Source organism: Spermophilus citellus (assembly GCF_964194105.1).
Source record: "Spermophilus citellus genome assembly, chromosome: 13".
In the NCBI taxonomy this organism is placed as follows: Eukaryota; Metazoa; Chordata; class Mammalia; order Rodentia; family Sciuridae; genus Spermophilus; species Spermophilus citellus.
Genome location: NC_138193.1, coordinates 114,293,818 through 114,308,101, shown reverse-complemented (window position 1 = coordinate 114,308,101; position 14,284 = coordinate 114,293,818).

The following is a 14,284-nucleotide window of genomic DNA, read 5'->3' as shown; positions in this document are numbered from 1 at the left end:
AGCATTTCTCATAAGTCAGGTTTGATGCTGATGAATTCCTTCAGCTTCTTTTTCTTGGGAACAAGTCTAATTCTTTTTTCAGTTTTGAAGGTCAACTTTGCCAGGTAAGATATTCTTATTTAGTAATTTTTTTTTAATTCAGCACTTTGTATTATTTCAACATCTCCTGGCCTGTAAGTTTTCCACTGGGAAATCTTCTGCTAACCTTATTGAAACTTCTTTGTATATGATTTGCTTTTCTCTTACTACTTTCAGGACTCTTTATCTTTGGTATTTTGGGCAGTTTGATTACAATATGAGTTGGTGCAATCTTGTTTTGACTGAGTCTGTTGGAATTCTTGGCCTTCCTGTACTTGGGGGTTTATATTCTTCCCATATTTGGAATCTTTTCTGCTATGATTTCTGTAAATGAGCTTCCGGTTCCCTTGTCTCTTTCTTGTCTATTTCACACTCTTACAATTTAAGTATGTGCTCTTTGCATGCTGTCCCCTGAAAATTATCTTTAATTGTTTTTATATTTTTCCTACTCTGACTAAATATTGTCAAATAACCTGCTTTGAGTTTAAAGGATTTCTGCTGTTGATACATCATATTGCATTTTTATTTCATTCACTGAATTTTTAAACTCTAGAACTTGTATTTTTTAAAATAATTTTAATATATTTCTCACTTTGATAATTTGTTATTTTCCCAATTCAGTTGAATCATTTCTCTGTTTTCACTTGAAGTTTGATGAACTTCCAGGAAACAGTAATTTGAATTCTTCATTATGTAGTTCATGGATCTCTGTTTATTTAGGATTTTCTCTTACTACTGGCACTCTACTCTGTTTTCTAGGAGGTAGAATGTTTCCCTGATTGTTGTTGCTTCCTGTTGCTGTGCATTGATATCTCTGACCCTGAAGGAGTAGTGACATATTTCAGTGCTTGTCAACTGGATTTGCTTAGGAAAGCTTACCACCGGTCTTCAGGCCACGTGGCTTGGTCCACAGAAGGGCTTTATGCTGGAGTCAGTGGTGTGTTGTCTTGGTGTCTGCGCAAGCACTGATGGTCCTGCTGCTTGTGTCTGAAGCACTTCCCTGGACACCATATTCACTGGAATGAACCCAGTGACTGGATCTGTAGAGGTGCCCTGGAGCCTGGTTCCTGTGGAGAGTCCTGGGGCACTATCCTCTGGAGCTGGCCTACAGTTGAGCCCACAGGACTCGCTTGTGCTGCAGTCAGCCTTGATCCTGAAACCTGAGTCTACAGAGGCCGTTCACCAATGGCAGTGGGTCTGCCACTGGGTCCACTGGGGTCAGCGTGGGGCTTGAGTTCATGGGGGCTGCCCTGAGTTTTGTGTCCACAGGTGTTGACGTGGAGCGTGAGTCTGCAAGGGTGGTCCCGGAGCTAGGCTTGTGGACAGCCTGACACCGAGGTCTGCTGGAGCGGGCCTGAGCTTGGGTCCAAAGGCACCACAGGGCCTACTCTAGGGACTGATCTAGCCTCATGCTGGACCAGGAATAAACTGGGATTGTCTGTCTGGTGCCTTGAGGTATGGCCTGGGGTCTGGGGCTATGGTGGTCAGCCTGTAGGGTGGGTATTTGCATGCTATTGTTAGTGCTGTGGTGGTTGTTTACTGAAAGGAAATAGAGCACATGATATAGTCACTTCAGCGGGCAGGCAACTGGATGCTAGTACATGAGACTGTGACCATGAGTAGCATTGTTCTTGGAGATCCTAGGAAGGCACATCAATAGGACCTGGACAGGGGATGTCATAGAAATAGAGATGTGTGCCAGATTTATAGGGGACAGCCTTTCCATATTCCAAATAAGAATGTGAAGGATGAAATTTAATGGTCCATCTGGTCTCATTGTGATACATGTGCTCCTCAACAGCACCAGCTCATTAAGCTCTGGTTGGCCCTGCTTCCAGACTCCCCACCAAGACTGGCTTTTGAGCAAAAATTAATAACATGTGTTGACATTAACTTGCTGAAATAAAAAAAGTAAATTTGTGTTGGACATTTGTGCTTTATGTTCATGGGTGATAAGCTCCTGTTTAAAAGAAAATGAAAAATGTTCCTTTTAAAAAACAATGAGGGTGTAGTTACTGGAGGGCTATGTTTTTAAGCCTATGAATGCCTCAGTCACAGTATTTTCCAGATGTCTGCTTTTAATTATTTTTAAGAGGCTGATCATTTCAACTGCTGACTTGGAGTTTCATGGGGAAGGACTTGGTAACTAAAATAATTTTACTTGATTTACTACCTGTAGAGGTTCTTTGCCTTATTCTGAAAGTAAACAAATTAAACGTGGTGTTTGCAGAGCTGCAGAAAACAGAATCACTAATTCATGGGGTGTTTTCTAACAGAGTAGCTTTCCTTGGAGCAGCTTAAGGAAGCTGGGTAGTGGATGAGGAGCTTCAGGGAAAGGTCTAGGCCAGGTTCCGTGTGACCCGGGCCTTGGCTCTGCAGCTGTGATGCTCCTGCTGGGTCTTGGTTTCTCCCCATCCACATGTGGTTTGACAGCTCAGGATGAGAAGAGCTTGGGGGGTGAAATGTGCATGTCCCCTGGCCACTTCCCAGCTACCTGGAGATCCTCTTGAAGCAGGGACAATGGAAGAGCCTGACTCTACTTCTCCTCACGTCCATCAGTCTTGAATGCCAAGCCCAGGCTTCGGGCAGAATTGGAAGCGGCTTCTGCTGTGGCACTGGGGAGGTGGCACGGTGCTCTGTGTGTCTGCTGAAGGCTACTTTGCAGCAGCCCTTCTCTTCATTCTACACTGTCCAGGGGGCTTCTTGTGACACTGGGCAGACCAGAAGGTGAAGGCAGAGGTCAGGACTTGTTCCTGGTCAGCATCTGGTGCATGGCTGAGACAGATTCTGACGGCGAGCTGCTCCGGTTGTGTTGTGCCCTTGGTGGACAGGCACAGATGCAGACAGGGATCCTGAGGAAAGGGTTGGGGGACACACTGCTGATGCCACTTTCCCCCTGGTCTGATGTCATTGTAGCTTGATCACATCTGCAGAAACCCTGTTTCCTTCTGTTTCTTTCATTTTTCATTTTTTTTTACTGACATCATTTTTAAAAGGTGATGTGCTGAGGTCCCAATTTCATATTTTTGCTTGAATTTAAGTTGTTTAAGTTGAAGTTAAGTTGCTTGAATTTAAGTAGTTTACTGTTGTGTCTTTGGTTGGGATGGGGCCACATTTCTGTCTGCAGACGTGACAATAAGGTACCTGGGTGAGTCTGGGGTCAGAGTCAGCTGAATGTGCACATAATTGTAAGAGGAGAGTTGTTGTGGGCTGACAAGTCAGAGGATGGACAGTCCCACAGCGGCCGTCTGCAGGCTGGAGAGCCCCGAGAACAACAGCTGCTCAGTCTGAGAAGCAGAAGCCCCAGAACCGCGGGACCAGAGATGCAGCCCAGGCCGGCTGAAGGCTGCGCTCTCTCTTGAGCCACTGGAGTGAGTTTACATTCACTCCATAACCGAGGACGTGGGGTCTGACTCTGGGGGTGATGGTGGCAACACAAACCACACTTGTTCACCATCCAGCTACCCCTCTACTCTCTGCTTCAGCCAGACCCCCAACCTAGTGCACGGTTCCCTGAACCACACCCTCACACACAGGCCCAGGAATGGACTTTACCAATTTTCTAGGTGTCTCTCACTCAGTCAAATTAGTAATCAAATTAGCCATCACTGTAGATTTGACCTCAAGAAGGTGAAGAACTAGATAGAGGGGTGCAGACAAAGGCCGGAAAAATCAATCTGTGAAGTGCAAAGAGCTATGAAAGCTCAGAAAAGAAGTGTGTTGACCATATGGAAATTGAGGAAGATACTGTGGTCAAGGTGGTCCTTAAAGGGGCTCAAAAGATGGAGAGGATTTCAGGACAAGGGGTAGGTTCTTTATGAACCCAATACTCCCATCCAAACTGTCTTTAGCTATTATATTCTCCTAGAAAATACAGCATTCTAAGAATCTGTAGGGAGAACAACTATTTGAATGTTTGGATAAATCAGGAATCAGATTAAAGCTTTAAAATTGACAAATGTTTCTCATATATAGCCAAGCAGCCTCCCACAAATATCTGTGGTGAGTCATTTCGGTCAATGAAAAGTCTTTGAAGTAAGTCACATCCCTTATCATGCATACAACGGGGGCTGCTCATCCAGACCTCACAGCACCAGCACCAGGTGCTGACCAAGACGCAGAACCGCGCAGAGATGGAGAGCAGAGCTGTGCTACCCAGCACCGTCTTCTCTTCAGTGGGTTTGGACTCTGGGTTCCCATTCTATTAGAACCCCCCCCCTCGGTCTACAGTCTCCACTCCTGCAGGGGTCCTCTAGAGAGCTCAGCGGTTCCTCTTTGCAGCTGCTGCTGTGAACTGCAGACACCACGCAAACTAAGGAACACTTCTTGGCCTAAGCCACCACCTCTGGCATGTTTGCTCTGCAGTTAGGGATCACCAGAGCAGAATGTGGTCCCTAGAAGTGGGGTGCACAGAAACGGAAACCTAAGGTGTAAAAGAAGCCTTGTGGCTGGGTGGTGGTGGCAGCTGGGGAGACTGATGAGCGCGTTTTGGGGCCTAGAGAGAAGGGAGAGGCTGTTGGTGGGAACCGGCTGGCACCCGAGGAGGCTGCCCAACAGCAGCTGTGAGCTTGGGCGCTCGTTGTTCTCCTCTGCACTTACCTCATCCGCTTTCCTTCCTCTTCCATTGCCTCACACACCTAACCCCAGCAGCCACGGAGCCCACTAGTATGATCCACGCGCCTGAGCTTCACGGGTGGAGAGCGGGGCGCAGGACTCGGGGGAGGAGGGAGAGGGGGGTGCAGGACTCTGGTGTCGGAGGGAGAGCGGGGCACAGGACTCTGGGGAGGAGGGAGAGTGGGGCTGGGAGGAGATGGGGGAGCCAGCCAGCACACAGGTATTAATTTTGTCCTACCTTTCCCATATTTGATAAGCGTTGTGGCACAGGTTGATAACAGTATGGGAATTCAGCACAAGAAAGATCACTATGGAAACCAGGGATCTGAACTGGGACTCCCTGCTTCTCTTCTTCATTCCCTCCTAACTCTCTTCCTTTCTTCCATCAAAAAATCTCAGCTAGTTGTTCAAGGCATAATTCTTTTTTTTGAGTTGAGTATACAGATGGGAATAAGAAGCAGTTCCTGTCGCCGTGAAATGGGAATACAAAGTGGCTGAGGAGCCAGTGAAGAGGAGAGAAGCAAGGTGGGGCAGGAGCCTGAGGAGTAAAGGTGCCTGTCTCCGAGGATGTCAAGTCCACTCTGCCATTTGTCTGGTCAAATGTGGGTCCAGACTTACTGTGATCGCAGCCTGTTGACTTAAGTAAAATATAACCATGAAAATCAAGTGCACCTCACTCAGTGGAAGGCTGTAAGAGAAGAAAAGCCTGAGGTTCCTGGAGAAGCAGAGATTCTGCCTCAGAATTGTAGCAAAATGACTCTGAGCTTCTGGCCTGCTGGTCTCTGCAGGCGTCAGACCTAGAATGGCAACAGCAGCTCAGACTGGCTGGCTGATTTTGGACCTGGCAGTCCCCAGAATCAAGTGATTCCCTTCCTTAAGACAGATTATAATCCATATGATCAAGGGAATTTGTGCAGTGAACAGGAAGTTGAAGAGGTAAGGATGCTGGACTGAGACTCTGCAGGGGAAAGAGGGACCTAAACAGAAGCCACACCCAGGCCTGCAGTGTTAAAAAGCATCCGCGACAATGGTTCGGAGAAGGCAGGGTGCTGTGTTGAGCCATCCTCAGGGACTGCTCCTTTGAAGCACACGATTGGCGTCCAGGGAAATGCACTTCCTTCCTTTGTGATTTGCTGAAAATTTATTTTTATGCTAAAGCTTAAAATTTTAGATCTGACTTTGTTCTGTGTTTTGTTTGCACAGATGAGAGATTAAGGGTGTGGGGAAGTAGCGACTGGTGACGTCACCCGAGGAGCACTTGGGCATCCTCCCTTCTTCCTGAAGTGGACCAGTGTCGGTCTGCATGGCGCACAGATGACACCCAGCCAGCAAGTGGGGAGAGACCTGCGGTGCCCAGCCGTGGATCAGGTCCCAGCACAAAGGTGCTTCTCCCCGCTGAAGTTCATGTTTAAACCATGATAAAAACTTCCCGTTATTATTTTAGAAGAGATGGAAATGCAAAAATGTAGGAAAGAAGCAGCCGCTCTAACGCTGTGATCATCCTCACTACTAGTAGTGTTCTGTCGTTTTCTTGCGATGCTTTTTATTAATTTTTACATAGACCATTCCAAGTGTGAGTTTCCACTGGCACGGTGTTCATCTCTCTGCTCATTCCCCAGTTTGTCATCCATGTCTACTCTGTGCCAGGCTCTGAGGTGGGTTCTGGGGAGCCTCAGAAACACAACTAAAGAATTTACCCATGCCTTAGACCCACCCTTCCACCCTTCCTTCCTTCCTTCCTCCTTCCTTCCTTCCTTCCTTCCTTCCTTCCTTCCTTCCTTCCTTCCTTCCTTCCTTCCTCCTTCCTTCCTCCTTCCTTCCTTCCTTCCTTCCTTCCTTCCTTCCATCCATCATTTTAATTGCTTATTTAATAATCAGTTGGGTGTTTTTATGTAACTCTCTCAATTATTACCCAAGCTCGGGGTTAGTTGAGATTTTTAAACAATGTTTTCTGGTTGTAGATGGACATGATATCTTTATTTTATTATTCATTTCTATGTGGTGCTGAGGATCGAACCCAGGGCCTCGCACACGCTAGGGAAGTGCTCTACCACTGAGCCCCAGCCCTTAGCTGAGTGGAAGTGAGTAGAAAACAGAGACTGGCCCACCCCAGCATCTTGTGGGGGCTCCCCTCATTTCACTGAAGGCAAAATTAGCCTCGAGTGTTCTGTGGAGGAAGCAGAGGTAGAAATACCATGAAATGACCGTCTTAGAATCTTGGCAGTTCCCTGAATTAGTCGCAGGGTTCCCGAGGCTGTCCTGCACTCCCTCCCAGCTGTGGCTCTCCAGCCTGGAATCCCAGAACCGCCAAGCCTCCTGGGGTCTCCCTGTGGGTGGCGTGGCATGCTCTGGTTTTCCAGCCTTCTCTTCCTAAGCGCCCACGGTGCCACCCGGCTGTGGTCACCTGACCATGGGGAGGGTCCCTGTGTGTGGGTTGGCCAGCCCCTCTGCAGTCAGGCAGTCCTCAAGAACAACAACAACAACCCGCGGAGGGCTGGCGGCCTTGGCCCGGCTCCAGTGTGCAGAGTGGCTGCCGCCCTTTAATGGCTGTGCATTGTGGCAGGGTAATCAGGTTGACAAAAGTGGACAAGAGTTTTGGAGGCAATCAAGCACACTAATTCATTTTAAAATGCTGAACAGGTGCAACTGGGACCCACTGAAAGTGGTTATTAGGCAGAAGTCGCTGCGCGGAGGGCGGGCCAACATCTGTGCCTGTATGGGGCACACAATGGAGCAGGCCTGGCGTGTAAATGCGGGCAGGATTTTCCCAAGGATGGGGCTTCTGCTTCAGGACTTTCCCTGCTCCGGTAATCAGCACCGGCAGGGGAGCTGCTGAATCCCTCTTTTTTCTTTTTCCTGAGGAGGGTAGAAGTGGATCTGATTTAATTAGGAAAGGCAGCGACTCCAGCACCCACACATCCCAGGTCCACTGGAGCAGAACAGGGCCTTCCCGGGAGGAGGTCTTTGTGATTTAAATCTTACTGAGCATATCTGCCCACTGGGCTTTGGATTTCTAGGGTTCCTTTTGTCTTCAAAGACTTGCTCTTTTGAATTGTCACTGTATGTATACCAACTCACCTTTAGAGACAAACTTGCCAAAGGATGGGACCTGTAAACGCCTGAGAGCTGCCCTGTGTTCCCAAGGGCATGTGAAGGGCACACAGGTAGACTACCTGTCACACCAAATCCATGCTAAGTGTTTGGAGGTCTGCACTGATAAACACTGGACTCCACCGTACACTGTTTTTTCTTCCTGAGCCTTGGGTAAGTGTCTCAGATCTCGTTAAAAGTCAAGTTGCACAGCAGAAAAAGGCATAGGCCGTGAGTTTTGGAGAGAGATGGTTCTAGACTCAGGTGTCAGCTTGTGTCCTCTCACGAAGCTCCTCACCAGTCTCCTCTCATTCTGTGTGCTGATGTCATGTGGCTGGTGGCGGTGTCCCTGCCACTGTGAATGTGTGGGGAGAAGAAGCCGGGGTCCTACACACACCCGAGCGGGAGCTTTTGGTGAGCATGGCCCTAGTAATGGCCATGAACGGAGGAGCCCCCAGGGGTGAGGAGTGAGGCCTTCTACCATCTCCCAGGGTCCCGACAAGTGTCAGGCACTTTCCGTGTACCCCAAAATAGGTTAACAGAATAAGGAATCTACTGTGTGAAAACTAAATAATACACATATCTTCTTTTCCAGAAAGGTATTATTACCACTTTATGATGTCTTAATTTTAGAAGATTGTAGATTCTGCAAAGTGTTTTAATCCTTTCCTATAATACAGCACACATATTTTAAATTCTAATAATTATTGTATTTTCAAGAAAAAACAAACCCTTTCAATTTTTATTTAAGTCTGTGACGAGTCCTTTTTTCAGAATGTTTATTGAATATTTTAGTTTGGAGAGTGAGTGCCGCAGTCTGGCTGGGCACAAAAAAACAGGAGGTCACACGCCACTTGTAGGTCCAAACAGGAACTACTTTATTGCCCGAACCCAACGGGAACTCAACCGGAACTCAACGGAAACTTGGCAAGAACCAACGGGAACTCAACGGGAACTCAAAAGTAGGAGGCACCGAGGTAGCAGGAGCCGCCTTATTGCCGGACAGCAGAGGTTTATATGCACAACTGAATACACAGCTTGTTTCAATTTAGCATCATCCAGTTACAGCACTCAGTCATTATCTTAATAATTATACACAGCTTATCTTAATCATCATCATCTTAATGGCTCGCTGGCGTTACTTCTCAACCACTCCTTCTGGCAAAATGCCAGGCACCATCTTGACTTGGTAGTGGCTCTCAACAAGTGAGTGACACAGGAAGAGCCCAGGGAAGAGACAGGGCAGTCCCTGCACCCAGACGCATGCTGGACTTGTGTGTGATTTGCTACCACATGTGCTGTGTGTCATGGTCACAGGCAGCCTGGTGCTGGTGGGTGGGGGTGAGGCTGAGAACTCTGGGAGCTGGGAAGTCCCTGGGGCCCCAGAGTGCTCTTGCGGGCAGGGAGAAATAAAGTCCTGGATTGGCAGTGTCTGCGTTGATTACCTCACAGCCACGTCTTCTCCCTGGTAGGGTACCTGGCCTGACCTCCTCCAGGTTGGTCGGGCAGAAATGAATAGAGCACAACAAAAGTCACCTCATGACTCACCCCAAATAGAGCTCTGCACAATTCCCACTTGCAAACTTGAAACAGGGTGAAGATCAACAACGACAGTCCACAGAGCATTGCATGCCTACTCATGTCCCCAAGCACAACATGGATTCCTCGCCCATAAAATGGCACTTTTTAGAAATAGCTCTGAGCCAGAAATTTATATTTAGGATTTAAAAAAAATAAATTTAGTGTTTACAGAATACTTAAGTGTGTTCACATGATCCCAAAGTCAAAACTGCACCCTTCTGCACCCCGAGGAGCCTGTGGCCCACGGTTCTCCATGGCCCTGTCTCCGGCCCCCTCTACGTTCTGATCAGTAGCTTGTGTGTGCCGAGCTCCATGCAGTTGCAGGAAACGTGAGTCTCCGATGGAAGGACGGTGAGGGCTGCTGGGCTCTTTGTGGAGGGGGGTCACTGGGTAGTTCAGGATGTCAGCAGTCCCAGGGCTCCTGGTGGGTGGATGGCACTCCCTGGGAAGTGGTGTTCTGTGACATCAGAACTCAGAGATGGCTGTGCTTTCGATGATGAGACAGGGAATTTGTTTTCTGAGCACTGAATTCTAATGTGTATCATGTAACTTGCCTTTTCATTTTTGAATGGTTTCTACTGAGGGGTGAATCTTAAACTGAGTATATTATATACTTTTTCTACCAGTTCATGCTCTGTATGTTGATCTAGTGAGTATTTTAGTAAAATAAAGCCAAAATGAATTTCTCCTATACTCATTCTAAGAGCTTAGTAATTTTTACCTTGAAATTTGGACCTCTAATTCATGTGAAACAGAATTTTCTTGGCATGTCTGGTGTAAATTGGTTGACAATACCTGTCATTCTATTTCCTGATCTCCCATCTGTATTTCCCTATACATCTATCTTTTAATTAATAACAGTTTACAGATTACTGTATAGCAAATACCAGCATTAGAATAATCCCTCAACCTTGTTTTTCATTAAAATATTTAAGCTATTATCATTTCTTCAAATTTCTACCTAATGTTTAGAATCATCCTATAAATTTGTAAAGATCACTTTGGATCAAATTGATACCTTAGCAATGCTGACTAACCTAATAATAATGTTCAACAGATTTGAACAAAGGAAACTTGCACATATGGTTAAATGTACTCCTAAGCATGGTTTAGTTTTGTTTACTGTGGATAGAATTATCTTAAAAATTTTTATTTGCAATAGTTTAATTTTGACCTAAGTCCTTATCAGATTCATTTATGAGTAGTGTTAGTTGTTTTATAAACACCTGAGAATTCTCTGTAAATTATCATGTTATTTGAAGAAATGATTTTATTACTTCCTTCCCTATATTTATGCCTTTTGTATTTTTCTTGTTTTATTGCAATGGTCAAGATCCTGAGTATAATTGCCTTGATTCTGTTCTTTTCAGAAAATCTTTCAGTATTTTCCCACTAAATATAACCTTTTAAGTTCATCAAGATTTGTTTTATGGTCCTGTATCTGATGCATCAAGGTTAACGTATCTCCGTGCCCTGGGTTTGTACCTGGGTAGTGCTGGATCATGGAGAGTGAGCAGGGCAGGACGTCCCGTCCTGGGCCCCACGGGCCTCTTGTTCAGACAGCTCCTCCCTCTCTCCGCCCTCTCTTGGGCATTCTCCACACATTCTGCCCAGGAATTGCAGGCAAAGGGGGAAGAGCGGCTCAGCTGCTGCCTGGATACCTGTCCCTGCTTCACCCAGCTGTAGAGATGAGGTCCTTGAGCCTCTGGAGTCATCAACATGCTGCTGCGTGCGACAGTCACCACCTGAAGGTAGGACAGCAGGCTGGGGCTCCCTGCCTGTGGGAGGATTCCTTTTTGAATTTTTATGGCCTTCTGGGTTTAAAATCGCTTCCATCCATTAAATATTTCTAGGCTTAGACTATGGAGATCCATGGATATTTTTCTTATAGATATGGTATTTTTTCACCCCATTTCAGAGACATATTCTGACTTAGGTGTATAAACTTTCACGTCCCACATAATGTGCAACTAAGACTCACACATGCTGAGTCTTTTAGTGTAATTCAGGGAGAACGTGAAAAGGACACAGAACTTGTATGATATAATTACACTCGTGATAAAGGACGTTGGCAGTCACCCTATGGATCTGCAGACATTGGGGTTTGCAGTTTGAATGGTGTGTGCCCATTACCTGGAGGTGATCCACCTCCTACCTGAGGAAGCAGCGGATCAGGGCGGGGAGCGTCATGTGGCAGCAGGGCCGTGTCCCTGGGCTCCCTGGAGCATCCTCTCCCTGTCACAGTGCTCGGCCCGTTGGTGAGGCCGGCTGAGCGTCCCTGCTGTAGCTCCATGTCTACTCTGATGCAGAATCAGCAGTGCCTTTGGTGAGGGGACTGAGAGTGTCACCATGCCGGAGTTGCCATGTTCTGGGTGCAGCCTGGAGCCGTGAGGACTGTGCCTGTCTTTGGAACACGGGGCGGCTTGCTCGCTACGAGGCAAGACCGGGGGCCAGGAGCGCTTGCTGTGTCTCCAAGCACCAGCAGCACTAGCCCTGAGCAAGACCCCAGCTGCCCTCCACGGTGGTGGTGGTGGTTCCTCAGAAGAGGAGCCCAGGAACTGCAGCCCAGGGAGGGGTGGACTGCTTACTCCAAGCCAGACCCCCTCCACCTGTCGTAGAGAAGATCTGTAGCTGCCAAAGACAGGCATCATGTCAGAACCAAAGACCAGTCAAACACCAGTTGGCTGTGAAAACCAGGTGGTCCTGAAACATCTCACGATGAGTTTGACCTTCCGGAAGTCCACCCAGGGACAGCACCCGCCTCTTCTGTCCTTCCACCCAACATTTCATCACAGGGTGCCTCAAGCAGAGCTTCAAGCAGACACTAGGAGCCAAGGATATGAGCTCGGGTCCCAGCAGGGGAGACAAACATCAGTGAAACTCGCAGACTCGTCCTCCAAGCTGCAGCACGGGGCACCTGGAGACTCCCTGCTGCTGGCAGAGTGACCTATGCCATCTTCCGGGCTCTCAGGGCACTTCTTCCCTGGTAAACAGAAAATCTGTGAGTTTCTCTCACGGACCCTGTGAAGGACCAAAGTCCTGTGTTGGGCTGACTCTGTCCAGTAGCTTGGCAGTGCCGTCCACTGACACCGCGTGGGATTCTGCTTCGGAACATCCTCCTGACCTGGCCTGTGGGTTCTCCTGCTTGGGGGGTGCTCCAGGGGTTGTTTGCACGTGGTGACCCTCCTGGCTCCATGGTCGCTTGGGCACCATGGCCGTGGCTGGCTTCCTTCTCTCCTGCAGGTGCTGCTGCCCCCGGCAGTGGGGAACGCTCTGGGGACCGGAGCCCCATCTAGGGATGTGCCATGAAAGGGACCGACCCTCCAGGGAGCTCACAGATGGCTGGCTTTCCATGTTGGGGCCCTTCAAGATCTAAAAGCAGTTTTAATTTTAAACTTAATTAAGACTTAAGAGGGTGGTTATATCAGTTTCTCTTCATCTTGGTGATTTTTAAGTGATTCATTCTCTGGAGTTTTCCCGTTTCTGGAGAGTTACTGTATAGGCCATGATTGACTTGTTTTCTCTCAGGGTTCAAATGGGAAACGCAGCACACAGGCAGCACCCTCTCCCCTCGTTTCCCTCACTGACTGGGCCTCCCTGGGCGGCAGGCTGGCCCGAGTGCCACCCTGGCTCAGGCCTCGCAGTTCCTGGACAGCTGGTCACTCAGCTCTTCAGAGCGTCATTTCCTAGGCCGCGAACAGTCCAGGGATGCCTGAGAACACTGCCGAGGCAGCCCAATCTGCGAAGGACTTCCCGTTGCCAAGGCCAAGAGGACGCGGGGGCTGAGGAGAGGAGAAGTAAACCACTGCAGCAGGACCACCCTGAGAGGTCAGCCAGGGGCCAGCAACAGAGAGAGGAGCCTCCTGCCCAGAGGTGTGAGGTAGCTCCAGGGCTCCGCCTGTTCAGATGACTCCCGGTGAAGGAGGAAGCGCTGACCTCTAGGCCCCTCAGGACCCTGACATGGGGGTCCTATTTAAAAGCCCCTGTATAATTTGGTAGATTTTGTGAGTCCTGCTTATGTATGTAATTGTAGTGCACTAATTAAAATAATGATAAAACATGGGTGGGGAGGAGGACGGGAGAGAGGGAAGGTGCTGACGATGAGACAGGTCAGGTTATGCTGGGTGCATGGGCAGGTGGGGCACAGTGAATCCCACCATTGTGTATGATTATGGTGCAGTGATAAAAAACTTCCTGTAGCTCTGTATTCTCCAATTTCTTATCTAAAGTTGAGCAGATGGAGTTTACCCTGCCTCAAGAGTTATTGTGTGTGTGCAATAAGTAGAGTTCAAGGAATATAAACTGCTTCTAGACCACCAAGCACCGTCTGTCAGAAAGCCATTCAGTCCATCTTCAAGTTAGGAATTTGCTGCTACTTGTGGACATCTTTTCAATATAAAGTGGATAATTGTTCCAAGTAAAATGTTGGATGTCTTCCCAGTGGGTGAGTGTTTTCAGTCTGGGTTAAAGTCATTAAGTGTCTTTAGTGTCTTATCACATTTAATTCGATACACGGTTAGGGTGGGGGATTCTATGATGGACCCCAAGACTCCTGAGTCCTCAGGTAGAAATGTCTCCTTTCAGTGACGCAGTCAAACTGGAAGCTATGTGTGCAGCGAGGTGACCATAAAGATGGAGAGATCCCGAGGCAGGGAGAGCAGGAAACCTTGAGTTGAGGGAGTGACCCCTGGCTGACAGCCCCCAGGGAGCAGGACCCTGAACCCTCTGGTCACGAAGAGTACCTTTGTCAACACACTGCCCGGGCTTGGAGTGGCTTTCCCTCAGTCACGCCTTCAGACGAGGCACAGCCTGCTGGATGCTGTGGGTTCAGCCCTGGTGAACTTCTGATGGACCAAACAGAGCTAGTAAATGGATATTATTTTGAGCTCTAAGCTGGTGATCATTTGTCACTTGCAAATGG